At 35.2% G+C, this 27,660-nt stretch overlaps 1 protein-coding gene across 1 annotated transcript in view; it reads left to right on the top strand.

Annotated features, from left to right (window-relative positions):
- Positions 1-5,038: 5,038 nt before the first annotated feature.
- LOC149779615 (uncharacterized) overlaps positions 5,039-27,660 on the top strand; it is a 55,159-nt gene continuing 32,537 nt past the window's right edge. The window contains exon 1 of the mRNA XM_089940403.1: positions 5,039-5,147. The gene's annotated coding sequence lies outside the window, so the exon portion shown is untranslated. The remainder of the gene's footprint in view (positions 5,148-27,660) is intronic.

The following is a 27,660-nucleotide window of genomic DNA, read 5'->3' as shown; positions in this document are numbered from 1 at the left end:
TTTGTTCGTGATTGTAGGTTATAAATAAGTTGTTTATGTATGTGACTGTGATTTGGATTTTTTTTTAACGTAGCCTTAACAAGTCGTATCCAAATCGCTATGATATCTGCAGTGTGGCAGTTGATAGGGATGACTAGCAATGGGACATCATGCCACGTATAACACCATGTCCCACCCAGTCACATTATCCTGACACCAGGCCGACAAGTCCTAACACTAACCTCTTAATGCTGAGCGCCAAGCGAGGAAGCTGTTAGTACCATTTGATAAGTCTTTGGTATGACTCGGCCGGGGATCGAACCCGCGACCTCTCGCATCCGAGGCGGATTCTCTAACCACTAGGCCACCGGAGCAGTGTTGTTTATGAGTTTATAATATTAAAGAAATATACTTGTTTATAATTTGATTGAAAATTTCGATTAGAATGACTCACGACTAGGTCAAGTAAAAATGTGTATAGATAAGGACTTGGTAAACCCACAAAAATCATTCCTGTTTTATATAAGTCTGTGGGATTCCATGATTAGAGTTTGCAGTTGGATTCAGATATAATTCGAGAGGAACTATTTATTTAAATTATTCATTTGGAATTACAAAGTGCTCATTTACTTATTATTATGATCATTAGGATTTAATTCACGATATTGTAAGTATTTCTTAAATTTTCACTTGTAACTTAGAGAAATAAATTGTTTGTTGATTTTACTAAATGTGTTGGTTTCGCTTCTTTATGGTATATAGTCTAAGACCTGGAGTCGTTACAAATGTAACTATCCTTTGCTCCGGAAGTACTCATTCACCGTGTCCAAAAAAGACGTATGCATGACCACAACCTTGACCCCCGGCGACAACGGAATAGTAAAGTAAAAGATATGCTATTTATTGACAAAAATTTTGTCAGGTAAAAGTCGATTTGCTATCAGGTAGTCAATTATGGACTCGCTAAAAGAAACTTGAATGTCTTTCTCTACTTCTGCAATATCTTTGTATGACAGTGGACCAATGGTAAATCTGAAATAAGATTTTTTTTCAAAACCATGATATAATTTTGATGTTTCTTTACCTCCGCAATGTTAACAATTTGGTCAGGTAAATTCCATGTGCTATCGATAATGAAATAAATGAAAATGGAATAACTAGTTTCGCTTCTCCAGTGTCCACGTTCAGTTGTGGGGCTATTGACACCATAACAAACTTCTTCACAATCATGTTTTATGAAACTTTGATTGCATATTTAAACATCCAACGGCAAATATACCGTATGTACTCGCTTATAACTGCAAACAACAACGATCCTGATCTGCCATAGCATAATGAGTCTGCAGAACAGGGTCTGTGTTGTTTGTTCTACTGCTTACTCCTTACAAATTGCATAGACCCGAATCTACTGGAGCATTATGCGACGGCTGATCTGGGTCTGTACAGTTTGAAGTCGGACTCGAAGTATATGTACGGCAGTTAAAAATATTTTTATTTCAATGCAAAAGTTACTCTATCTATTACTTGAAAAGCTAAAGTATTTCAGGGTCCAGACTGTAAGATACATATGTTTCTTGCCGTACTTTCGTTGATTGTTCCTTTTCAAACATAACATCTTTTACAACTACAATGGATGCTTAGACCCTAAAAAGAAACAAATATGATTTTAGACCAAAATGAACAAGTTGCCAGAAACCCCATAAAATAACATATCAAATAATAGATTTGTTTTCAGCTTTGTCAATATTATTTTCTTGCAAGTGGTTTTCTTGCATCATCTTAAGATTCCGTTGACACGTTTTTTTGTTTTTTTTGTTTTTTTTTTTCAAAATCGTTGAGCTTTGATTTTTTCAAATTTTCTTGAAAGTTTCTACGTTGACTACCAAGTTCAGCTCCATGAGAGTCTTTAGCCTTTTATTAAATCAAATTTTCAGGTTCTTTGTCAGCAATGTATTATTCTGTTCGCTATCTTCCATTTAATTTACAAGGAAACTTTAATTTAGATCAATAAAATTTTAATTGGAACATTGACTAGTTAGAAGATGATTTATATGTTTCTTTTACGTATTGACAAAATAATTTGAAATTGAATTTACAAATAAAAAAGTAGATGCAAGGCCATGTATCAAAATGTGAAAGAGAAAAAAATATGACTGAGCTTAACAAATACTGTTATGGCAAATCTTGTCAGAAACCTTACTATAAAAGGTGGTATGATGAAAACGATGCGCACAGGGAAAACTACACGAGAGAAACCAAACCATATACATGAATACAACAGACAAAGACACCACTGATACAAATATTGGGATTAATTCAAAATATGATGAGTGGAAATTTACAATAACTAAAACAAGACTTAAAATCAGAAACAACGTTTAAAATTTTCAATATTCTATGGATCGAATTCTACCGAAAGCTACTGAATTGTATGGATACTACTTGTGGATGTGGTTTATTTTCAATTACCACTAAACGTCCAATGAAAATTATGCAAAACTAGTGCACAACATCCATAAAGACCATAATCAGATTAGATTTTATTTTAGAAATACTGTCTCTCATTCTGTGCTTTTTTCCGACTAAATTAAAAAAGGATAAGTAGGTTCTTTTTACGTCTTGAAAATTCCCACAAGTTTCTGAAATGTAAACAAAAATTACAGAGTGTTATCTTTGTGATAACAAAATGTTCCATACCGTATAGATGAGTGTTAAACCCTCGAAATATACGGAAACTTCAAAAACAAAGGCTTACTAAATCTCTGTATGTGTATTTATCTAATGTTTACTGAAAATACTGTGAGATAGGGACTATCCATTCTAGTGTCGGGGAGGAAAACGGGCTGGGATTTCTTGAAACAAAATATCTAGCCCCCATACAGCTGGAAACAAAATAATCCGTTTTGATTTGTGTTAAAAGCACTTTTCTATCTATCACATTACTTGTTAAAAAAAATTGTAATATAATTAAATAAAACAAACTTTTCTTGAGGCAAAAGAAAAAATTAAGGTTGAAAAGAAAGCTCCACTCCCATCCATACGGCATTTATTGTAGCACTCACGCATAGCAAAAAAAAGCAAGAGACAGCAATTCGATTATTTTGAATATGCATAAATCTGGAACGGATACGTCAATTTAAGTTGGATTTGCGGTGGTAATCATACCATAGAGATGCGCAAGAGTCATGTCACCCCATTTTCCCACATTTGAACTCTTTCGTGTGTCCAAAGTTACTGCGGCATCAAATAAGTATATTTTGACAACATTTATGTTATACCATCTAAATAACCATCGAGTTGAATGGTTTTCTCATATTTCGAAAAAGCACACATTTCAAGAATAATAAATTTGCATAGGATGACCTAACTAGTGCTTTGAAAGTTTAGTTAAATTTTGCAGGCGAATTACCTCTATTTTTTATTTTATATGCATTTTACATAATTTATGATGTTAGATTTTATCTTTTGTACATAATTTTTACATTTATTTGGAAGAGTTGATCTTCCTAAATGTTAGTACAGTTCACATTTTTCGAATTTTACCTTTAGTTGGCACCATATATCAACTATTGTGCTGAGGTGCCATAATACGCAACCACATACATACATACCAATCAACTTCTGCATCAATGGAAAATACTGCACCCTGTTTAATCAGAGATTTATGACCGTGATCATGAATGAAATCAAAGCAACCAGGAACAAAAACCAAACAAGACCAATCATGAGGGTTTTAATAAATTATAAGAAGCAAGAAAATAGGTATGAAATACGTGTGTATGAGCATTCTTGAAAGTAAAACCAATATGTCTAAGAAATAGCAGCCCAAAAACTTAGAAGACATAAAATGTATCAAAAGCAGGTATAGGATGCTATGTAACCTTTATGGACGTACGTAACTCAGATTCTGTCGAATTAAACTGATGTTACGATAAGTATGGTCACGAAAAATATCTGACTCGCATTTTAATACCTTTCTCGCGAATTCGCACGAAATACCACACACGAAAATTTCACTTGTTCGATTTTGCAACAGCATTTTGTAGGCTACGACCATTATACATACGTCTTACAACCTTACATCTGTGCTTACCATTAACGGTATCAACCAATTGCCTAATGCCAGAATTAACACAATTATTTCTCTCGCGAATTCTTGCGCATGGATAGTCCGATTTTCCAGCACGGGAATACCTTAATTTCTTGGCAATATTTTACAAGTATATGGTTAAAAAAAAAGATTGCATATGGAAATAAAACTGAATTCAAACGGTATACAAATGCATATGAAAGTTACTGCCTTTACGAAAGACGCCAGTGTCTTCTTCGTGTGGAAATCCGCTAATCAGAAATCAATACAGCACATATTTTACATAAGTGACGAGTCCAGAGAAGCTTGATTGCCGCAATCCAATGAAATAGGAAGAAAATTGCTCACCACTACCCCCCCCCCCATGCTATATGCACAAAAACTTTAAATTGCACGCAGTTTTGATTAGGAATTACTTTTTGTGTGCCTAAGACTTTTCTTTGGATTCCAGCAGAGTCCTTCACATACCTATCAAAAAAAAAACTGCAACAATTTGATGTTAAAAAAATAGTTACAAGGAAAAATTAAACCTGTCCTGAAATGTACCCACTGCTGTAAAAGAAAGAAAGAAAGAAGCAAACGGCCACTAGCGTCTTTGTACATAATAGACAGACGGAATTTCACTGTACATACTATTTTCCCACGCAAATAACATTATTGTTATTGTTCGCATTTATATCCCATCCTATACCTATTTTTAAGTACATACGATACAGCATGTCTTGACTCACAGGTAGAAGCGGTGTCAAGGTATTTTCGTTCATAGATGTTATTCCGGACGGGACTTAGAATAAAATAGACCTATACATATTTTGAGCAAAGATAAACGTTAAAACTATTGTTCATCATTCTATAATGTATTTTTCTTGAAATTTTATTGTATTTAGTAAAGCATTTGAAGACTGCTTATTTTAGAATGAGCTTAAACTTTGCAAGGGTATTATTTTGTAGGCACCGTACAGGTGTATGACAAATGACATGGGAGACATTTTCAAAATTTTGGTTTGAGCGAAGTAGATGTGTGTTTCACCTAACCATGTAAAGAAAGATTAAAGGATCTATTTACGTTAATCTTAAGGTAAGTATTTTTTTCGAATCACAAATTTAATGAACTGTTCAACAGGTAGTTTAATTATCTTTGGAAATACGATAATTTATTTGTCCTAAAATAACAAACCAGTTCGGGTCATCATTCACTTACTCATCTTGCTTAACAATGAACATTTTTTTTTTCTTTCTATATTGCACAAGGAAGGAGTTGTCTCAAATTTTCAACTGTATCCTTACAGGTGTTTGTTTTAATGATTTCGAAGGAAACAGGTCGAAACATTATGTAGTGGTATCCCGAAGAAAAAAATGGGGCATATTATGTGTATACCTGACATTCCTCCATTGACATCTTGTGAGGCGCCCAAAGGGAAGTTTTCTTTTATGATTTAAAGGCACGTTTTATATATATATATATATATATATATATATATATATATATATATATATATATATATATATATATATAATTTTCGTATACCTCTCATACAGGCCATAGCCCTCTAAGGTGAAAATAATGGCCTTTGGATTTTACTGTGTGGTATTAAGTTTCATAATTAGATATACACTAGTTTTCCTTGTAAAATGTAAATTGTTTTTCCATTGTGAAGACTGCACAGACAGCCCTGATGGCTTTCTCTTAAGTCATATATATATATATATATATATATATATATATATGCACACACACGCACACACACACACAGAGTGTACATTCCTTAGCCAATCCAATTATCGTAAGCAGTTTTGGGATTCACATTTATTCCCATTTAATTTATTAACTAAATGGCAAATCTTTGAGGAATCTGCTTAATATGTGATTTGCCGCCTTTGGTGTTCATTGTTTGCAGCTAATTAGACAAGTTAACTTGTTTATTTTCGGATTATTCATTACCATGCAGTCATAAGGCGAGGGGGGGGCAGAGTTAAGATGAGAGTCACGATGCAGTAACATAAAGCAATAGATACTCATTTATTGTTAAAAATACTTGATGAAAATGTACATTTCAACTCTTATACTTGTGGGCTGGCATATTATTGTTTATTAATATCTGCGGCGATCTAAAATGACAAATGTTCTATTCATGTAAGAAGTGTAGGTCACTTGAGTTGCCCTATGTCAAATGCACATGACCATACCGGATGTGGCTTTGGGATAGGTTTGGCCAGCTAATAATAGTATTTGAAAATGATCTATATATATATATATATATATATATATATTATATGCTCATTTTTTTCTCTGTTAACTTTGCAGTGTCAGAATTGCTTAGTATTTTACGATATTGAACTCGTGCTCAATTTCATATTGCACTCACAAAGGAACTACTTTCTACTGTAAACAAACAATGGATGCAGGTGCCAGCACTTTTGATTTGTAAACAAATCACGTACACTCAGATAGTAGGCGTTTTACATTTTGGTTACCAGACTTGCAGTAGTATGTTGTTTTGTTTTGACATTACCAGACTTGCAGTATTATGTGATGTGGTTTTGTCATGACATTACCAGACTTGCAGTATTATGTGGTTTTGTCTTGACATTACCAGACTTGCAGTAGTATGTGGTTTTGTCATGACATTACCAGACTTGCAGTATTATGTGGTTTTGTCTTGACATTACCAGACTTGCAGTATTATGTGATGTGGTTTTGTCTTGACATTATCAGACTTGCAGTGGTATGTAGTTTTGTCTTGACATTGTGTGATAGTTTGTTGGTCTTCTGTCCATAATAACAGGTTCAAGGTCAAAAGCCCTGACAAACAATTCTGACCTGTACTTAAACTATCAAAATTCGGGCCATTTGCCCACGTGCCCACTTCAAAAAGCCAATGGATTTAATCTAAAATGAAAACAAACAAACAATGCTTCAGGGATGGTTTATACAAACCAATAGCATAAATAAAAATTGAATAATGAGGAGACAAACTTAAATGATTTATATGCAGACATTTAGGTATTATTTAATTTGCTGGTTCTTTTATGCTGTAAAGATTTCAGATTAGCCTATTGTTGGCCCTAATGTGTGTCAGCGCAAATATCTAGTATTGTTTTAGCTTACATGCCTTTGAGATATTTTATTACAAATAAACCTACTGCAGTATATGTTAACCATGCATAACCTGGTTCAGTATATTTCAGGAATTTACCAGCTGTAATAAACTTCCAAGTTATAAATGAATTTCAGTTTTGTGGATATTCTGCTTTCTTATTGTAAAATAGTTTTGAAATGGGGTGTGTGTGATATTACGGAAAGAACACTTGGGACTCCAAAACAATTTTGATGGGATTCTTGCAATGTTTGGTTTTAAGGGGTTTCACTGTATATATGTAGATTTTATTCTGCTCTGCTTGCAAAGCAAACTTGCATGGTAATGTGTATCATTTGTAAAGGTATCCAGCATTTGGAACTTCTGTCAATCCATAACATGCCAACAGCTGCCATTTTGGACCAATTGGGTTATTTATGAAACAAAACTTAACAAGAAGTTATGAATTACTGTTCAAATACACAGTGTAAAATTTGCGATGTATCAGTGCCTGTTTAATACTCACTTATAAGACAAGTCCAACTGCAAACTGCACAGACCCAGATATACTTTTGCATAATGTCCTGGCAGATCTGGGTCTAAACCCTACAACAACTGCTCAGTAGGTACGTAAATGGCTCAATTGGAGGAAGGAGTGTAATGTCAGCAGTTTTCATGTTTTTAATTAAGTGCTATGTCAGCTGGAGGCAAGGATGGACAATAGGGCCAATTTCAGTTGCCCATATAAATGTGTCTTTCATGCCCAGTAGGGTGCTGGTCTCACTAATTTCCATATTGTGACTTAGGAGCTAGTATGGATGGACCCCAGGGTCGGTATTAGTTGCATGTTTAAAGTTTTCTTCTCATGCTCTGCTCATCTGACTTTAAACATGCGTGACCCAAGTGGACATTTCAGAATTTTTTTTTCACTGCTTTTTTGATAAAAATAGCTGTATTTATTGATAATGGGATTTTAACTAAAACACTTCTCACAGTATGTAATTGGTATGAAAATAAAATGATGCAGATCTGGCCATTAACACATTTGTACTTTTTGTGAAGTTGTTTGATATCATACTCAGTTTACCAATTTGCATCAACTTAAAGGTCATTACTTGCATTTTTGTACTATATTGGGTTTACAAACACAATTGCTAAGACCTGTACAATAGAATTTTTCTATTTTAGTTGCATTCTAATGAACAAACTGATACTGGGTAGTCATTCATCAGGCATTGACTTGATGGTCAATAGCCTTGACAGCTGTTTAGCTGATTTGGCTTGCAAGTGAACACAGTAACAAAAGCAATTATGAATGGATTGATTCTTATCAAACTAAGTTTTGTGGATGTATCTGATGAATGCACGCTCCTTGAATTATGCCATTTCAATAACATTTCTATATAATATAAAGTGTAGATGAAACCAGACTTATGATATTATGTACTTATATCTTGACCTTGTCTGATAAACAGGTTCATTGATTCATGATATGGCTTGAAGGTCAGAGACCATAACAAAGAATTTTGAACTAGGCTTAATGGGTATCTTGGTTAACTGAAACATAAGAAAATATTTTTGTTACTAAAATTGTTATGTTAGAGTGTCTCAATCAAAGATTGTTATGTTAGAGTGTCTCAATCAAAGATTGTTCCAGTACTCAGCACTTACAAAGTATTTAAGGACAGAAGAAAGAGTTAATGTGGATTCCTGAAAATACTTTTTGGCTGGCAGAATTTCAGTCCCATTGAGGGCATCTTTATTGTATTCCTTCCCAATATTTTTATATATTTGTTTTCATCAATCCAACCATCCATTTTTTTGTTTATTCATTATTTGTTTACTTTGTATTTAAAGAGTTGCAGGTCGAGTCTTCAGACATTAATAACTCCTATAATGCCACCTTATGAAAGCAGAAACATTTTCGGTCATGCTTCACCAAGCAATTTTGATATAGATAATTATCCATCTGTTCTTTACAGCAAAATTGTGTACTGATACAAGATAAGAATGTGTTGAATCTTAGTCTATCAGAAAAGTGTATTTTTGCTGTTAGAGATCACAGCTCATTTACATGTACATGTATATTAATATATAGATTTTTTCCACTCTGTATGCGAAGCAGCTTTTTTTGGTAGTGTGTATAATTTGCATAGTGATCCATCCATTTTATTGATCCTACCTTAAATTTAGGTCATTAGCTGCCACATCTGTCATTTTGGGCCGCTTCGGTTATTTTTGAAATGATGATTGACATAGAAGTTGCATTAATTTTGCAATTTCAAAGTCAGACCAATCATAGAAGTTGCTGAGTTGGTTGGAATATTGTGCTTTCTTTATTTGTGAAGACATTTCTGGAAAACAGAACTAATGATTTTGCATCAAGCTGCTATCCTGTCACACATCTGAGTAATATTTTTGTCTCGCGCTAATATATTTGGTGGTCACATTGTTTCATCCAGTGGCCAGACATTCAGTTCCAGTATTTTGTTTCTGACTTTTTTTTATGATTTATTCATTACAGTATTTAATGAAAGTTCCTGTCCCCCTACCCTTATGAAATAAAAATAATATTCCATGCAACTCAGACACTCTTTCTTTGGGGCCCCGAGTGGTCTAAATCGCTCTCCGTTACGGATCAGTGCCATCTCACCTCTGTCTGTGTGGGTTCGAGTCTCGGATTCAGCCAATGTGGATATGTGAGAAAGCTTGCCAGTAGCTTCTCGTGGGTCGGTGGTTTTTTCTGGGGTTTTCCCAGGTTCTTCCCCCACCATTAATACTGGCCGCCATGTATAGCCTATCGTGTGCTGAAAAATGGCGTTAAATCCCCACAACAACAACAATACTCTTTCTTTGCACAGGCAAAGAACATGCATGTGACACCATGCAGAACATTTCAATGACAATACAAAGTATATTTGTATTCCAGTGCTTCAGCTTTGTACATGCAATATATTATTTTGTTCAGTATACACATCTGAAGTGCAGTGTTCATTTTTCCTTCTCATTACTTACTTCATATTAAAAGCCAGCTCTTATTTTAACATGTCCCATTTACACACTCGTCTAGGTGAAAAACATTTTTTCCAGTTAAAAATTACTGACTACTTTGATTAACTTCCTTCATAGACTGTAAGCAGGGAGTTCAAATTTCAGGGGGAAAAAAATGAAATACATTTATGTTAAACCAATTAATTTCTTCAAATACATATGTAATATTCATAGTAAAATTAATCCGTTCCATGTACATGTACTGCAGAGTGAAGGAATAGTCAAGTTGCCAAAATTTTTCCCAGCGTATTAAATTCCCAATTTCATTACTGAAATCGTATTTTTATGCCAAATGCCTATCATTACAATGCCTGTCATCACACTTCCTTCCATCCATTAGCACAATTTATGATTATTGCTCATAAACTAAGCAAAGGATTTCCATGAAACTTTACACACTCATTCATCCCATGGTCTACTTAGTCCTGATTGGCAATGGTACTGCTCAGGCATCCAAGCAGAAACACTTATTTTGAATTTTTTAAAATTATAATTGCTTAGTTTTTATGGATGATCCTATCTACATGGGTTTTTCACAGAAAGATTTTTCATAATATTTAGTTGGTCATAAATGAAAATGGGGCAGATCTGATGTCCAATATGGCCACTACATTGGCCATCTTGAAAATTTTGCTATTGATACATCATAATGGATGGTCAAATCAGCATGGGATTTCCACAAAAGATTTCTTATGGTGCCTACTTGGTCATAAATGAAAATGGGGCCAATCTGTTGTTCAGTAATGTTGCTACTCATCCTAAGTAGAAAATTATATTCGTATGGGGTTTTTCACCAAAAGACTCCTTACATGTATTATGTCCTAAATGAAAAATGATGCCAACCTGATATCTGGTATAATTGTCACAGTGGTCAACTTGAAAGTCATTTTTTTCCTGAATGGGGTTAATCAGATAAACATAGGTTGGTCACAAAAAGACTGGTTATTATATCTACTTGGTGTAAACGACAATGGAGCTGATCTGATTCCCAATATAGCCACCAAAATGGTCATCTTAATAATCATTTTTTAGCTACACCTTTCATTCAGAAATCATATTGACATGGTAATGGTCACCTTTAAGACCTATTATGATGTCTCACTGGTCCTAAATGAAAATGGTGCTGATCTGAAGGCCAACATGGCCACCATGACATCTTGAAAATCTTGTCATCACCCTTCCTCCTGAATGGATGGGTACACTAAAATGCTGTTTTCACGGAAAGACTTTGCATAGTATTTAGTTGATCCTAAATGAAAAGGGACCGATCTGATGCCCAGTATGGCCACCACAGTAGCCATCTTGAAGATCTGATCACTACCCCTGAACGAAATGTAATATTGCCATTGGGTTTTCAGAAGAAGACTTCTTATGATGTCTTGTTGGTCCTAAATGAATACAGTGCTGATCTTTTGTCTGCTGTGACAGTGACCATCGTGAAAGTTATGTTATTGCTGATTTTTCTGAATGGTAATTCACATTGATTCGTGGTTATCACCAGAAGACTTCTCATGATGTAGAGTCAATCCAAAATGAAAATAATATAGATCTGATGTCCAGTATGGCCACAACAATGGCCATCTTGAAAATATTGTCATCACTACTCGTCCTGAATGGATGGTTGTATCAACATGGGGATTTTACTAAACAACTTCTTATGATGTCTGGTTGGTCCTAATGGTACTTTACAGACAATCAGTATGGCTGCCTCTTGAAAATCTTATCACTATTTCTCCTTAATGAAAGGTCATGTCAGTATGGGATTTTCACTGAAACACTTCATGTGAAATCTGTTTTGGTCATAAACGGCTCCAATCTGACTTCAAATATGACTGGACAATGGCCATCTTGAAAATCTTGTTATTACTATTTTTTGATGGCTGGTCTGTGTACATGTCTTGGTATGTCTGTGTGCCTGTGTGAGTGCATGTGTTGGATTTTTAACATAGCTTTAACAATTTTTCAGTCATATCGCTACAGTGGCAGTTTATAGTGTTGTCTAGTACTGGGGCATCATTCCGCAGACATGTTACTAGCATGATGTCCCACCCAGCCACATTATCCTGACACCAGGCTGACCAGTCCTAACACTAACCTCTTAATGCTGAGTACCAAGCAAGGCAGCTGTTAATACCATTTTTATGTCTTTAGGTATGACTTGGCTGGGGTTGAACCTGCGACTTCCTGCATCTATGGCAGAAGTTCTAACAACTGCCACCAGAGCAGTCCTTGATGGCTGGTCATATTAGTATCTTCCTTTCACCAAAAGGCTGTTTATGATACTGTATCTAGTTGGTAGTAATAGAAATGATGTCAGTCTGATATTGAAAATTTCAGCTATAATAGCTTGGCATCTACCTTGAAAATCTTGTTATTGTTGTTCCTCCAAAATGGAAAATCATATCAACATGGGGTTTCCACCAGACGTATCATAATTGCCATGTTGGCCCTCAATGAAAATGGTGCCAGGTTGACAAAATAATAATAATAATAATAATAATAATGACTTTATTTAAAGAAGCTCATTTGGTCAACTGACACATCTTCCATGATGCCTTCTACAATAGTATTTATGTAAAGATATCAATAGTGCACAGTTTTTACAAGATGTGGAGTCTTTAGATGATAGCAAATGCTTTTAAAAACTAGAACGTTGATCTACTGCTACAATAAAATATGCATAATGCTTTAAGGATGAGTACATACATCTGTTATGTAAACCATAGCAGGTAATTTGATAATCTTGTTATTGGTTTCAATGCTTTATAGTTAAAATAAAGAACTGGTCTTGTCTTGAATTTCTGGAAATTCTTTTTTCCCAGTAGAGCATCAGTCTGTTTGAGGGACTCTTGTTTTACTACTCAGTTACTGTGTCCTTTTTGCTAAAAAAGCGTCCTTCTTCACTGTTCTTATGAACACTGCCTTTGATAAGTGTGACATCATTGATATTATGACATCATAATATAATTTATAGGCTTAAGAAAATTACATGAGATCATTTATAACAAAAATGATTTATCACTGATTAATATAGATTTTCATTTTGTTACCTAAATGGTTTGGTTTCATTATTGTGCAAGCTGCAGTGGTGCATATAGATTTTACCAGTATGGTACCAACCCCCTGACCATGTCTTTCTCGTATGACTTGCACAGTATTGACAATAAATGTCTAAATGGTAGAGTATCTGACCGTACATGTATCGGCTTATTGACAATAAATGTCTAAATGGTAGAGTATCTGACCGTACATGTATCGGCTTATTGACAATAAATGTCTAAATGGTAGAGTACCTGACCGTACATGTATCCGCTTACTTGCACCTTTGATTATCTTATACTGCAAAATGTGGGCTTGGGGATGTCTTTGTTTGACTTTTGTTTTCTCCATTTTTCTTGTTGCAAAGTTTTCACAATCTAAGGCCAGGAAAAAAATAATTTAAAAAAAAAAGCAGCACTAAAACGCATCTTGTTCTATTGACAGTCTAAACTGAGAGAAAATAGGTCAAACATTGTAACATTTTTTCTGAACATGTTTTGGTTTTAAAATTCAGAATTAACCATGTGCAGGGTTATACAGTGCAATGTCGCTTGCATCATTTTTGAACATTGTTACATTTTTTCCGAACCTGTCTTTTGGTTTTAGAAGTCAGAGTTAACCATGGGCAGGGTTATACAGTGCAGTGTCGCATATGATTCTTGAAAAAGGTTTTGCATAGCAGAGTCATAGCTTGCCACATGATCCAGACTGTAACCATAGAAAGTCTATAAACACAATAACAGTTGTAATTCAAACTTAGTTTACTGTAATTACTAGAAAAGGTGTTTAATTTTTTCATATTACTTTGCCAGAAAAAAGTGAATATTGAGTGTAATTGGGTTCATTTCCAGTCATATTAGTAATTCATGTGACTCAAATTATTTTGTATGTATTAGATCAGAAGTCATGTTGATAGTAGTCCTTTAAAAGTTACACTCTGTGGGCCCTGAGTGGCCGAGTGGTCTAAAGTGCTCACTGTTCCGGATCACTGCCATCTTTGTCTGCATGGTTTCAGGCTTGGCTAACTGGGTACTGAGAAAGCCTGCCAGTAGCTTCTCGTGGGTCAGACTGGTTCTTCAAGTGGTTTTTCAGGGTTCTTCCTCCACCAGTTATACTGGCTGCCATGTATAGCCTATCATGGGCTGAAAAATGGTGTTAAACCCAACAACAAATACAACAACTTGTTACTCTGTTAATTGCTATCCCCTGTTGGCCACTAAACTATGCAGTCTGGATTTATGTGCTGTTGTTATCCAGGCATGCAACCAAATCCCAGGTAGTCATTCATGTCGTAGGACCGCTTGCTTTGATCACTTACAGGCATTACTGTACTTTTCAGTTAAACCCAATATTTTCAGCTTGGTGAAAAGTAGTTTGAAAACTAAACGCTTGAGTAGTTGTCAACAGGGTGCCATTATTTACCTGTAGAGATTTCCAAAATCAAGGTCGGACAATGTGTTGCATGTATTACTAAACAAAATATACAGAGCAACTTGAATGACTCATGAGGCATGTATCCAAACTTTTTTTAGTACAGGTACAGGTACACATACACCTTTCCAAATAGTAGTAGATTAAGAATGTTTTGTTTCCAGTTGAGGTTTATTTTCAGACTTTGTTGATTATCTATGTATTTTGGCATATAACTTCAAATGAGCAATGCAAGAAATAAACTTTGCACTGCATGCTACTGTACTAGTAGTATGTACATTACATTATGATTATTGATAAGAGGTAAAAATACCTAACAAATTGCCACTAGAACTAACAGTTTATCCTTTGTTAGTTTGTAAAGCTTCGTTCAAAATTTGCCAAGACAATTTTCAAATTCCAGTGATCACTTTAGCTCAGTTTCTTGTGCATTGTTTGCCAGTAGGACATGACGCTTGGAATATAGACAAGTACACCTCGAACCATTTACTATTAAAACAAATTCAAAACCTATCCCGAAATAAATCTCATCAGCTTTTCAGATTCCTTGCTTTACTTAAAGCCATGGACAACCTAAAATTTGAAAGTCTGTTAATATCCTGGAGTGATCCGAAGTTGTTGTTGTTGTTGTTCTCGGGTTTAACGCCATTTTTTAGCACAAGATGGGCTATACATGGCGGCCAGTATTAATGGTGGAGGAAGAACCCTGGAAAACCCAAGTAAGAACCACCGACCCACGAGAAGCTACTGGCAGGCTTTCCCACGTACCCACGCTAGCCAAGCTTTGGCGATCCGAAGTGGCTAAGTGGTCTAAAGCACTCATCTTCACCAATCATTGCCAACTCACCTCTGTCTGTGTAGGTTAGAGTCTCCAGCTTCGGTATGTGAGGAAGCTTGCCGGTAACTTCCCAGGTTCTTCCTCCACCATTTATACTGGCCATCATTTGTTGTCTTTCTTTTGCTGAGAAATTTCATTAAACCCAAAATAACACCATCTCAGATGTTACTGCTCAAGATAGCCTTTGACTTTTTGAGATAATGTGTTCTATATTGCAAATTTATATTTAATATTTGAAAGATGGGTTTTCTTACCATTTTCTTTTTATATACAAATTACAATTTTAACATTTGACTAGTTTACATATATCTTAAAGTAATTCATTTTCTCGTTGATTTCAAGTTGTTTTTCTCCAGTTTTTGCCAGTTTTCTTTTTTTATATTTTTAGAACTTTACTTTTAATTGGCATCATGTAGCCATTATTGGGAAATGTAGGTAACAGTGATCTACTTTTGGAAAGATGTTGTACTCAACACAACACATCAACATACCAAGTGGCAAATAATGCATGAAAAACTGACAAAAACACAAAACTAAATTGAAGTCAAATAAGTATAAAATGTGGGATAATTATGCTAGGTGTCTGCAGCATGATGCCCCAGTGCTAGACATCACTATAAACTGTCACACTGCAGACATTGTAGCAATATGACTGAAAATTGTTAAAGCTACGTTAAAAATCCAAATCACACACACACACACATATTTTCATTATAATTTTGTGCATGTTGTGTAAAAATTTATTTTTTGCCAAGAAACCTCATCAACATTTTCCTGCCCTGTTTAGACCACATTATTGCAGAGTTAGAATAATTGGCTCATGGGAAAAGTGGGGAACACTTTACAAAATTGCATACTTGTTTCTTTTAAAAAGACAACTTTTGTTTGATTTAAAAGTGATAAACTATTTCGTGTGAATTTCATGAAAATCAGATGAATTCTAGAAGTCATAAAGAATTTAATTGGTATGATACATCATAAATGACATAAATTTTACTTACTGGTTTAGACAACACTTGTCCAGTCCCCCTTTCCCTTCATGTAACAATTTACAAGTAGTTGGTGATTTGGTTTCACGACCTTTTAGAATTAAACTTACATGTATTCAGTACTTTTTTAACAAGAGACAAAGTTCATTTATCCTTAATTTAAAGTGTGTGTCAGTGATATTTTTACTTTTGCCTGATTTGGCCAACTTCAATGTCAGTCACGTGTCACAAAGGATAGTTAGTGGACTTCTTTCTTCACACAGGTTTCAGATGAAAGCCTGATATTAAAATGGATAAAATTCTTGAAAATATTATGTTACATTCTCACACCTGGACTAAGTTACTATGGTATTCACATTTTTACAGTGCAACTTTTCAGTTCTTCAGATACGTCATTGTGATTTGGAGAAATTTTCCCTTTCAGTGATGTATCACACTTTTTATGAGTCATACCACTATGATGTAAATGAGACAGAGAGAGGCCAATTTTTGTGACTATTTTGTTGTCTGATTAGGCACTGCTCCGTTTGCCTCATGTAGCTGGTATTTTCAAGACTGATGTTTTATTGATGCATTATCATGAGAAAGTGAAGTGCCTATGTATGTATGTAATAACTTTTTACAAGAATAATGTTGCTAACTTGCATTTGAAAAAAGAATGTCAGCTGATTCTTACCAACTTTTGCACATTGCATGCCACTGCACTCAAGACAACATCAGATTGGTTCAATTTAATTGGAGCAGACATTGGATTGGTTAAAATTTAATTGGAGCAGACATTGAACTGGTTCAGATTCACTTGGAGCAGACATCAGATTGGTTAAAATTTAATTGGAGCAGACATTGGATCAGTTAAAATTTAATTGGAGCAGACATCGGATCAGTTAAAATTTAATTGGAGCAGACATCAGATCAGTTAAAATTTAATTGGAGCAGACGTCGGATCAGTTAAAATTTAATTGGAGCAGACAGCTGATAGTTACAATTTCATTGGAACATTTAAGCAAGAAATATATTAATTCTTTTGTCCAGTCAGCAGTTTTTTTTTTATAGTGTCCTTGAGTAGCTGTCTAACATGGAGGTTTGACTGAAATGGACTATTTAGTATGAAAATTGGTGGTAATTGAGATGGTTGGAATTCTTTCAAATGCAAGTACCAACATTTTTCTTGTGAAAATGTTTTAATAAAGTGAATTCAGTCTTAAAAATAATGGTGATATGGGGTGAGCATAGTGCTGTCTCTTAACTTCTCCCAAGTCTAGCTGATTAAGATTTGTGATATCTCATTGAAGATGAAAATTTCTCCACATTAAAATTATATATATATATATATATATATATATATATATATATATATATATATATATATATATATATATATATATATATTAAAGGTGTTATTTAACATGAATACTGGCATAATAAGCTGTGTGCAACTGCAGTTTCTTGAGTTGCAAAATGTTGCCTCTCATTATGTATTTGACTAATATTTTCAGTGTTTTAATCATTTTTATATAAAACTTGCGTCAGGTTCCTTTATAATGGTTCCACAGGTACATTTATGGTATCCATGTTTGTACTGTGTTTCTGTAGCATCAGAGAACTGAAATGCTAGCTGTGACTATTTAAAACACTGGTTTAAATCTTATTTTATTCAGCTTAAACTTTAACTCGACCATCACATAAATTTTGACTTGACCTTTGCATATTTTAAAATCTGAATGAGGATTTCAGCCTCCTTTTTTGCAAAACAATACCAAGCTGCAAATCATTTGTGATGTGACCACTGTGTCAAGTCAGACAAATTACGACTGTTCAAATAATTTTAAGTATGTTTACTTAAAATTGGGTACCATATACACTCACCTATAACTTGGGATCAAGTGAAAACTGCACAGACCCAGGTCTGTCTTCCTATAATGCACCAGTAGATCTGGATCTGTGCAGCAGTTTATTAGAAGTCAGTAAAACAAACAACATAGACCCTGGTCTCCTTGCCCATTATGCAACATTATGCAAGATAGGGTCTGTTTTGTTTACAGTCAGACCAAACAAGTATATATCTGTGGTATGTGGCTAGACATCAATATTTACAGTATTTGCCTTTAGGGCAAAGAATTTGGAGATATCCCAAATGCCAAAGGGGCCCTCACATGTGTGATATAAAAATAAATGTGCTACACAAAGTTATTACGTGCCATTGTTCTCACACAAGAGGAATGAATTATGCACCTCAACTCATTGGAACCCCAACCCCTTCATTGTACCTTTTCAGAGTTTGATTGTTATCTGGTATCATTGTGGCATTGGGAGATCAGGTAATTGTTGAACATCAGGATATTAACAAATGTTTTCATGCAAAGTAACAAAGAAAATACTTGTACACTAAGTATGTAGTAATGCATACTTGACCTCCTTGCCCTGGATGAAACTCCTTGGATTAAAATTTCAAAACTGTGACTAGTTATCCACAAAACAAGGTTTGAAGTCTTATTTTAAAAGATCTAGAAGGACACATTGCATGACAAGCAAGCAGCAGGTAACATTGATGCATGTATGATAGGAATGATACCATAGTCCCTGCAGCTACAAGAAATGAATGTATGTATGCATGTATACATGTATGTTTTTGTCTGCATGCACGTAAGTATGTATGTCTGTTTGTCTGTCTGCTTACACGTATGTATGTATTTATGTATGTATGCCTGTCTGTTTGCATGTATGTACTACTACTACTGTGAAATACCTCAGCACAGCAGTGGCTGTATGGTGCCAGCTAGAGGTAAAGAAAAAAACCAAGAATAGGAACAAAAAATAGCATAATATAGAAAAAAAAATATGAATTGAACATGCGCCAGCTAGAAATTTGTTATAGACTGATTTAGTGATGTTATTTTATAATGCCATCGTGCTATATCATTAGAGCTCAACGATATTGGCAGTATGTAGATAAGTGATATTGTATGGAGTGGAGATTCACCTCTCCCCCCCACCATAGATTTGTTTCTTTATTCTCTTCGGTAAAGAATAGCATCTTTACTGTGTTCAGCTGTGTCCACAGCATTGCTCCATTTACTGTAATCAGCTATGTCATCAGTTTTGTTACATTTACTGTATTCAGCTGTCCTCAACATTACATTTACTGTAATCATCTGTCCTTGGCATTGTTACATTTATTGTAATCAACTATGTCCTCAGCTTTTGTTACATTTACTGTAATCAGCTGTCCTCAACATTTACTGTAATCATCTGTCCTCAGCATTGTTACATTTACTGTAATCAGCTGTGTCCTCAGCATTGCTACATTTACTTTAATCAGCTATGTCCTCAGCTTTGTTACATTTACTGTAGTCATCTGTCCTCAGCATTGTTGCATTTACTGCAATTATCCGTCTTCAGCATTGTTACATTTACTATAATCAGCTATGTCCTCAACATTGTTATATTTACTGTAATCAACTATGCTCTCAGAATGTTACATTCACTGTAATCAGCCATGTTCGCTGCATTGTTACATTTACTCTAATCATCTATGTTCTCTGTATTGTTACATTTACTGTAATCAGCAATGTTCTCAGCATTATTATTGTTACTGTAATCAGCCATGTTCTCTGCAAAGTTATATTTCAGTTGATAAATGTTTCTCTTATAAATAGCAATGGTCTACATTAAGTGATCACTGAATAGAAAAGGAAATATTCTGTAAGCTGTTATTTTGGCCATCACTGTGTTATGTGTATTGCTAATATAAACATTGTGATACTATAATGATATTGTAAGAAAGTTGTGATATGACTTTATAATACACCAGTAGGCCATGGTAACATCACCTGTTTGATGAGAAAAGCACGTGGCAATGAATGGAACTATCCATATATGAATTAACGCAATTTTGGCAGATTTTTTTTATTCCAGCCCTCCCTCTCCTCATTTCACACAAAAGCTCGGACCATATATGATATCACAAAGCTTTGATCCCCCCATACACATAAAAAGTTTCAAAAATAAAATTGGTTTGAGAAACACACAACAATACAACAATGCATTATGATTTATTTAGTACTTTAAAAACATATATAATATATCAGGATAGTGTTCTCTGAAGCCTATACTAAAAAGAAAACTGAAGATTATTTAAAAGACTCCATAGGAACAAAGTTATGTACATCTCATGCATTTATTTCTCAGTGTTTGTCATCATCATTATCAAAATAAACATGGCAAGTACAAGGGAATTATAAATTAAGTTTTAATGCAGTTCTTCAGACATCTCAACAAAAATGTGAGGAGAATGTACCAGAGGCAGATGTTAATACATGAAGAGCGGAGGGAAGGTGCATTCCTTGTAGGACTTTTATGAGCAATTCTACATAAGAAAACACTATTAAAAAATGTGTAAACTTCACCAGATCCAGTGCACTCTCTTTTGCTCCCCTAGTTGATCAACCCAAATCTTAAAATTTTGTCAAGAGTAAGTAATATTGAGCTTAATTAGACTGAATATTATTATGTAATTGGCAACTGTTCAGGATATTCCATGCAGTAGAACCTGTCCTGAAAATCACCCCTTCTGCCAAAACAATGGTCTTTCAAGACAGGTGGTCACTCATAACAGGTCATAACACTATATAATCAATAAATCTGTGCATTGATATGGTCTCTCAAGACAGATGGTCACATAGCAGTGGTCTTTCAATACAAGTTTTACGGTAGTACAGTTTCTTTTTGAACAGCTTAAAAGTGAGTTTTATGTCATGGCAAGTGTTATAGATTACACTTGACAAAATAAATGCTGTATGTTTTCACTTAAAAGTTGAGTCCAGCTGCAAACAAATAAACCCAGATCTGTCATCACATGATTTATGGGCAGATCAGGGTCTCTGTCCTTTGTTCTGCTCTTGTGCTCCTAACAAACTGCATAGACCCAGATCTGATGGCACATTATGCAATGGCAGATCTGGATCTGTGCCGGTGGCAGTTGGACTAGACTTAAAAGCAAGTATACTTGATAGCCCACAGGTAAAATTTATGCGAATGGAATATAATTTATCTGAATAATATATCATATGTGGTGAATTGAACAGTAGGGGATAAAAGTTCATGGCATACAAATTTACTGTGTACCAATTTCACTGACAAGCCCAAGAAAATAAAACTAGGCCAGAGTCTGTGTGTTAAGCCCACAACCAAATCATTAGCAAGAAACTTTTACTTAAATAAACTGTTACTATATGCCAAAACATTGATTGCCATGTTTTGCTTCCCACTAACATGGACTTGACAAAAATATAGTCGTTGTTACTAAAAGCTGAAAATCTTTAATAACTTTTTAAAAAAACAGAACCCTACTCATAGAAAGTGTCCCAGCTTGAATACCATTCAGAAGGATGCAAAATAATGCTGTTCTGTCATCAGATATGGATGTCATTAGTTAAGAAACATTTATGCAACTTTATACTTCTAAATAGTGCTAACAGAATTCAACCAACTTTGACTTTTAAATACATTTTGTCATTAATACTGGACAAATGATGTTGAAATCCCATCAAATATGAAACAAACTTGAGAAAACTTGAAACCATTGTTTTTGTAATGTATGCAATCAACAGAATTGAAAGAAATTTAAACACAGTATTCTACAGACACAGAATTCTTGCCAATTTTTCCTGTATTTGTCAGTTAGCCAGATGTCTGCCAGTTATGAGCAATATCAGACTGATTTGGGCAGCCCTTGTTCATTGTCAGCCATTATGAACCCTTTCAGGCCCTGCATAACATGGTGACATTTGTGATTCTGATCTGACCCTGGGTGACAAGATTACTTGGATTTTATGGGGCAAGAGATGTTACTGCTTGAACGTCTTGAACTTCTCAAAAACCACTGGGCTGATTTAGATTGCTCTTGGTAGGAATGTATCTGCAGACACCCTCTGACAACTCCAACAGAGTTTGTACATGAGGTGCCTCATCTAGTATAGGACTGGCTTCCATAGCAACCATTAGGAAAACATATTTTCAACTTTTCTAGAATACAACTTGGGCAGTTATGATCAAAATTTGTCTGTATTTTTCTGAACTTGTGTACTTTCACCATTATTTTCAGGGTGGTTTGGCTTCCTGTGCAGTGGTTTGGCTTCCTTAGCAACTAGGTAGAAATCCTAATTTGATTTTGTCTCTTAACATTGAGACAGTTTTTATCAAATTTGGTAAGAATGCTTTTTTCACTGCTCTGTCAACATTGTGCCCCTAAAGCAACAGTGTAGTTTCCTTTGCAACTAGGTTGAAAACTTGTGTTTCATCTGTTGAATTGTTGGAATGTTTCTTAGGACATTCTTTTTCAAAAATGTGTCAGGGGTTGCTTTCATAAAAGTGATGTGGCTTCCATTGCAACCGGTTTGGAAACTTGTTTTCAATGTCTATTATTTGAATGGCTGAACCAATTGTCATCAAATTTGTCAGGAAATTTCTTAGTACATGCATTATGAAACTGCGTCCATGTTGGATTCCTTACATTGATGTATCTACCATAGCAGTCAAGTAGAAATCCTATTTTTGGACTTTTCCAGAGCATCTGAGTCAGTTTTGCTTTGGCTTGATAGGAGTACCTGTGCAACTATAGTACCCATAGCAACTATATACAAACCCTATTTTCAAATTCTCCAAAGAGCTTAGTTAAATTTTGGTTAGACTAGATAGGAATGTTTGTTTGCTGTGTATGTACATGTATATATCCAATTTAGATTCATAGTGGCTCCCTAACAGTGATGTGGCTTTCATAGCAACTCTTAAAATCCTGCTTTATGGTCCAAATCAACCTTTTGTTACAATGTTTACAATTCTTCATTTTTTTCTTTCATTTTTCTGTCAATCCATTGATCCATAAACCTGTCCATCCATCCATTTTTCATACTTTTGTTTCAGGACAAAACTTCGAAACCATTGAGATATTGCTATGAAAATGTGGAAATATAATGTTAAATTGGAATAAGTGGTTTTAGACACTGACACCCCCATGCATTCTCGTTCACATGGTTACAATGTTCGTAAATGTTTAGAGGCAGTAAACAACCTTTTGCCATAAACATTGCAGCCTTATATTTTACGGTAGTGTCAGAAAGTAAATGCAGTTGTAGAATATGCTTGATGGACCATCCTAAATGTTGTAAGGGACTGGCCATTTAATTTTCTGTGGTTACCGTTGACAGCCAAGTATTTTCTTTTGAACCAGGATAGCTCTTTTAACTGCAAGAAGAATGAAAAATCAGCTGATATACTGGTTATATCTCTTTTTTCTTTCTAACAAATCAAAGCAAATTTTTTTTTTAAGTATAGGACCAGAAATATATTCAAAGCTAACCCCTAATGATAGATCCATATGAGGCAACTTTTATTTGGGATGCCTTCTGAAGTGATGTTGCAGCTGTGCCTTTATTTTTGTTTTTCTATGTTTGGAACAACTAACAACACTAAATGCACTTCATGTACATGTATGTTTCACATTGTGCTGTTCTGCCATGCATTTTCAAAAAGAGAAACTGCAATTCCACAGCCACCAATTGTAAACATGAGAAAGCAGATTGGAAATTGTAAGCCCAGTACACCCATATGTATATTAATCTGGCTTGCTTAACTTTAGTCCATGATTGTATGTTGTACTTTAAAATAATGGCCATTTAAATAGAATGTTTGCATAGCTAACTTGTGTCCATGATTGCATATTGTAAATATGCTGATTGGATGTTTACTAGCAGTAGGTGATATTACCATAATTATTAGTTTACTACTGTAGTTTTCTCTGGTGGCAGTTACCAAGGTACTTTTTCACTGTGCAGCTGTCACTAGTTTCCTTCAGTAAGGATGTTGTTGTTGTTGTGGGTTTGACGCCATTTTTCAGCACACGATAGGCTATATATGGCGGCCAGTATTAATGGTGGAGGAAGAACCCGGGAAAACCCCGGAAAGAACCACCGACCCACGAGAAGCTACTGGCAAGCTTTCTCACATACCCACATTGGCTGAATCTTAGACTCGAACCGACGCAGGCAGAGGTGAGATGGCAGTGATCCGTAACGAAGAGCGCTTTAGACCACTCGGCCACTCGGGGCCCCCCTTCAATAAGGAATATTTATTTATATTAACAGAATTTGTATATTTGATAAAATAAAAATTATTCTGGTTTTACAAAACAACTGTATTTGCCACAAATTAATTTTAAATATTGCAGATATAGTTTATAATCCTTTGATGACATGTTTGACACATTTCATGTATGGAAATGGCCACATGGGATTTTGTGAAAGATATTCAACTTTTGGAAAAATTTCAGATTTAGAAAGAAGTCAATTTTAGTTATTAACTAGCATGTTTTAATGTGTGAAATACATGCATTCCTTTGTAAGACTGTGAATCATCCTTTGATTTTTAGGAGAGCACTTATTTTCTATTTGAGTATCATGCAGTTTTCAAGTCTGCTAAATATTTAAATATTTTTTTGTTGAGTACATATAAGTGTGTCTATGTTTACTGGATGTTTACTTGCTCTCACTCATAAATATATTGCCCAGGTTTTGGCATCCCACTCAAAGTTTCCCCAGTCTGTTAATAGTATAGCTGGTAATATTATGTTTCAGTGTCAGCACTTCCTATTTTTATAAACAAGCTCTCTAATGTCACAATATCTTCAATGTCAGAACAATGCCTTTCACAGGGTGTGGGTGATAGTGTAAGCTTAATCATCCCAGTTTAGTTAAAGTTTTTAAATTAAAATTTAACAGGTATTAACATTAACATACACATAGCAAATTCATCTACTATTAGGTAATTTTGGGTGAAGAGCTGCAATTTTCTTTTGAGCTAGGATATTTTGCGTTCTTTTACCTCAAGATAAAAAAAAATCCTCAAGTAATGGGATAATATGCTATAAATCAGCACAAACTATTTATCATATATCGACGGTCAGAATTGTTTTATTAAAAAGTGTCAGGGCCCCTTCTTCAGAACATCTGCCTCGGATACGGGAGGTCATGGGTTCGATCCCTGGCAAAGTCATACCAACGACTTTTAAAAATGGTACTGACAGCTGCCTCGCTAGGCGCTCAGCATTAAGAGGTTAGTGTTAGGACTAGTCGGCCTGGTGTCAGGATAAATTGTGACTGGGTGGGACATCATGCTACATGTCTGCGGCATCATGCTCCAGTGTTAGACATCACTTTAAACTGCCACACCGCAGACATCTTAACGATATGACTGGAAAATTGTTAAAGCTGCGTTAAAAATCTAAATCACACACACACATGCTAGACCATGTAAATATGGATTTCATAAGCAAGTACTTTATTCCTATCATCGGTCAGACCCTGGAGTAAATTTGTGATCATAGTTTACAGTTGTAACTTGTGTTCAAACATCATTCAGGAGGAATTATTTAAAATATTCATGGAATTACTAAAGTGCTCATTCACTTTCAGATTAATACATTACTTTGGGATTATTGCAAACTCATTCAAAGACATTCTGAGTTTGCAGCATTGTGTTATATCAAGACTATTGGAATTTATTCAGAATATTCTATATTTTTGGACTTCGGATAGGACATTCTAGATTATTTAGGATTTAATTTACAATACTGTAAGTTTCTCTTGAATTTTCTCTTTATTTTAGAGAAATGAATTGCTTGTTGATTTTACTTATATTGGTGGTTTCACATCTTTCAGTTACATATTTTAAGACCTTGAACCATAACATGTGACATACTGTATGCTTACAGTAGGGGGAGCAAACCATTTGCCATTGTCATTTCTGAATCACTGGATGACAGCAGATACCAGGAATGTTACATGTGATTGAGCCTGCCAGGTATAGTGGGTGTAAGATCTTGGTGAAAATCAAGACCTGTGGAGAGTAAACAGCCAACATTCCTGTAGGCAGGCCATACATTTTGCATCATAGTACACCAGCTGGAATTAAACTGACAAAATATAGCAGCTGAAAGTTAGTTTCTCCAAACTATAGAACCATGTATTTTGCTGCCCCTAAAATTACAGTTGATACCATCTTCCCTTTTTCTCACTTGTCAACCCTTTTGGTGTAGAGTTAACCTTCCCTAAATTTGTCACAGTTTGAGATCCAAAATATTGATAGATTTACGAAGTAGGCAGTTTCATGTGGTTTAATTAGCATAACAAAATCAAACCAGGACCAGATTGTGTGGCATTTGTGCATGTGTGTCTGTGTGTGTGATTGAGATTTTTAACATAGCTTTAACAATCTTAGTGATATCGCTATGTCTGCAGTGTGGCAGGTTCTAGAGATGTCTAGCACTGGGGCATCATGCTGCAGACATGTAGCATCATGTCCCATTCAGTCACATTATCCTGATACCAGGCAGACCAGTCCTGACCCTGACCTCTTAATGCTGAGTGCCAAGCGAGGCGGCTGCTAGTACCATTTTTATAAGTATTTGGTATGACTCAGCCAGGGTTCAAACCTGTGACCTCTCGCATCCTAGGTGGATGCTCTAACCAATTGTGTGGCAGAATCAGCAGAGTAGCATGGGTTACAAGAGGGACTGGTTTAGGGATGTTTTACTGTATTCTGACTTCAGCAACCATGAGGCTGTCTTGGTATCCAAATTAATGTTTTGGGGGGCAGATTTTCTTTTGTTAATTTGAAGACAATTCTGTATTCTTCTCCCGCAGCACATGTTTGTGTACAAAAAATGCTGTTACCTACATAAACAAGGCTTTACTATAGAATTCCCCATGCTAAGACCAGAGGGAAGTAGCCATATGAAATTGTCAATATGTCATTGGGGGTTGTGAAGGTGGGGAGGGGGAGGGGGCTTATTATCAGATAAAGATAATCTTGGTACATATTTGTCAAAATTATTGTACAAACTTGGATGGACTTCTCAGAAGTCGTAATGGGTTTATCATATAGTAAAATCTGTAAAGGGCGGGGGACCAGCTATAAACAATGGTCTGTGAAGGAGAGGGGACAATCTGTAGGCAGTGGTCTGTAAAGGGAGAGGGACCAGCTATAAGCAGTGGTCTGTAAAGGAAGGGGGACCAGCTGTAAGCAGCGGTTTGTAAAGGGAGGGGGACCAGCTAACAGCAGTGGTCTGTATAAAGAAACGATGACAATCTATAGGCATTGGTCTATAAAAGG

Source organism: Sinohyriopsis cumingii, chromosome 17 (genome assembly GCF_028554795.1).
Source record: "Sinohyriopsis cumingii isolate HCF-2022 chromosome 17, ASM2855479v2, whole genome shotgun sequence".
Classification (NCBI taxonomy): domain Eukaryota; kingdom Metazoa; phylum Mollusca; class Bivalvia; order Unionida; family Unionidae; genus Sinohyriopsis; species Sinohyriopsis cumingii.
Note: the sequence above shows the minus strand (reverse complement) of the source record. Positions and strands in the feature narration are given on the sequence as shown.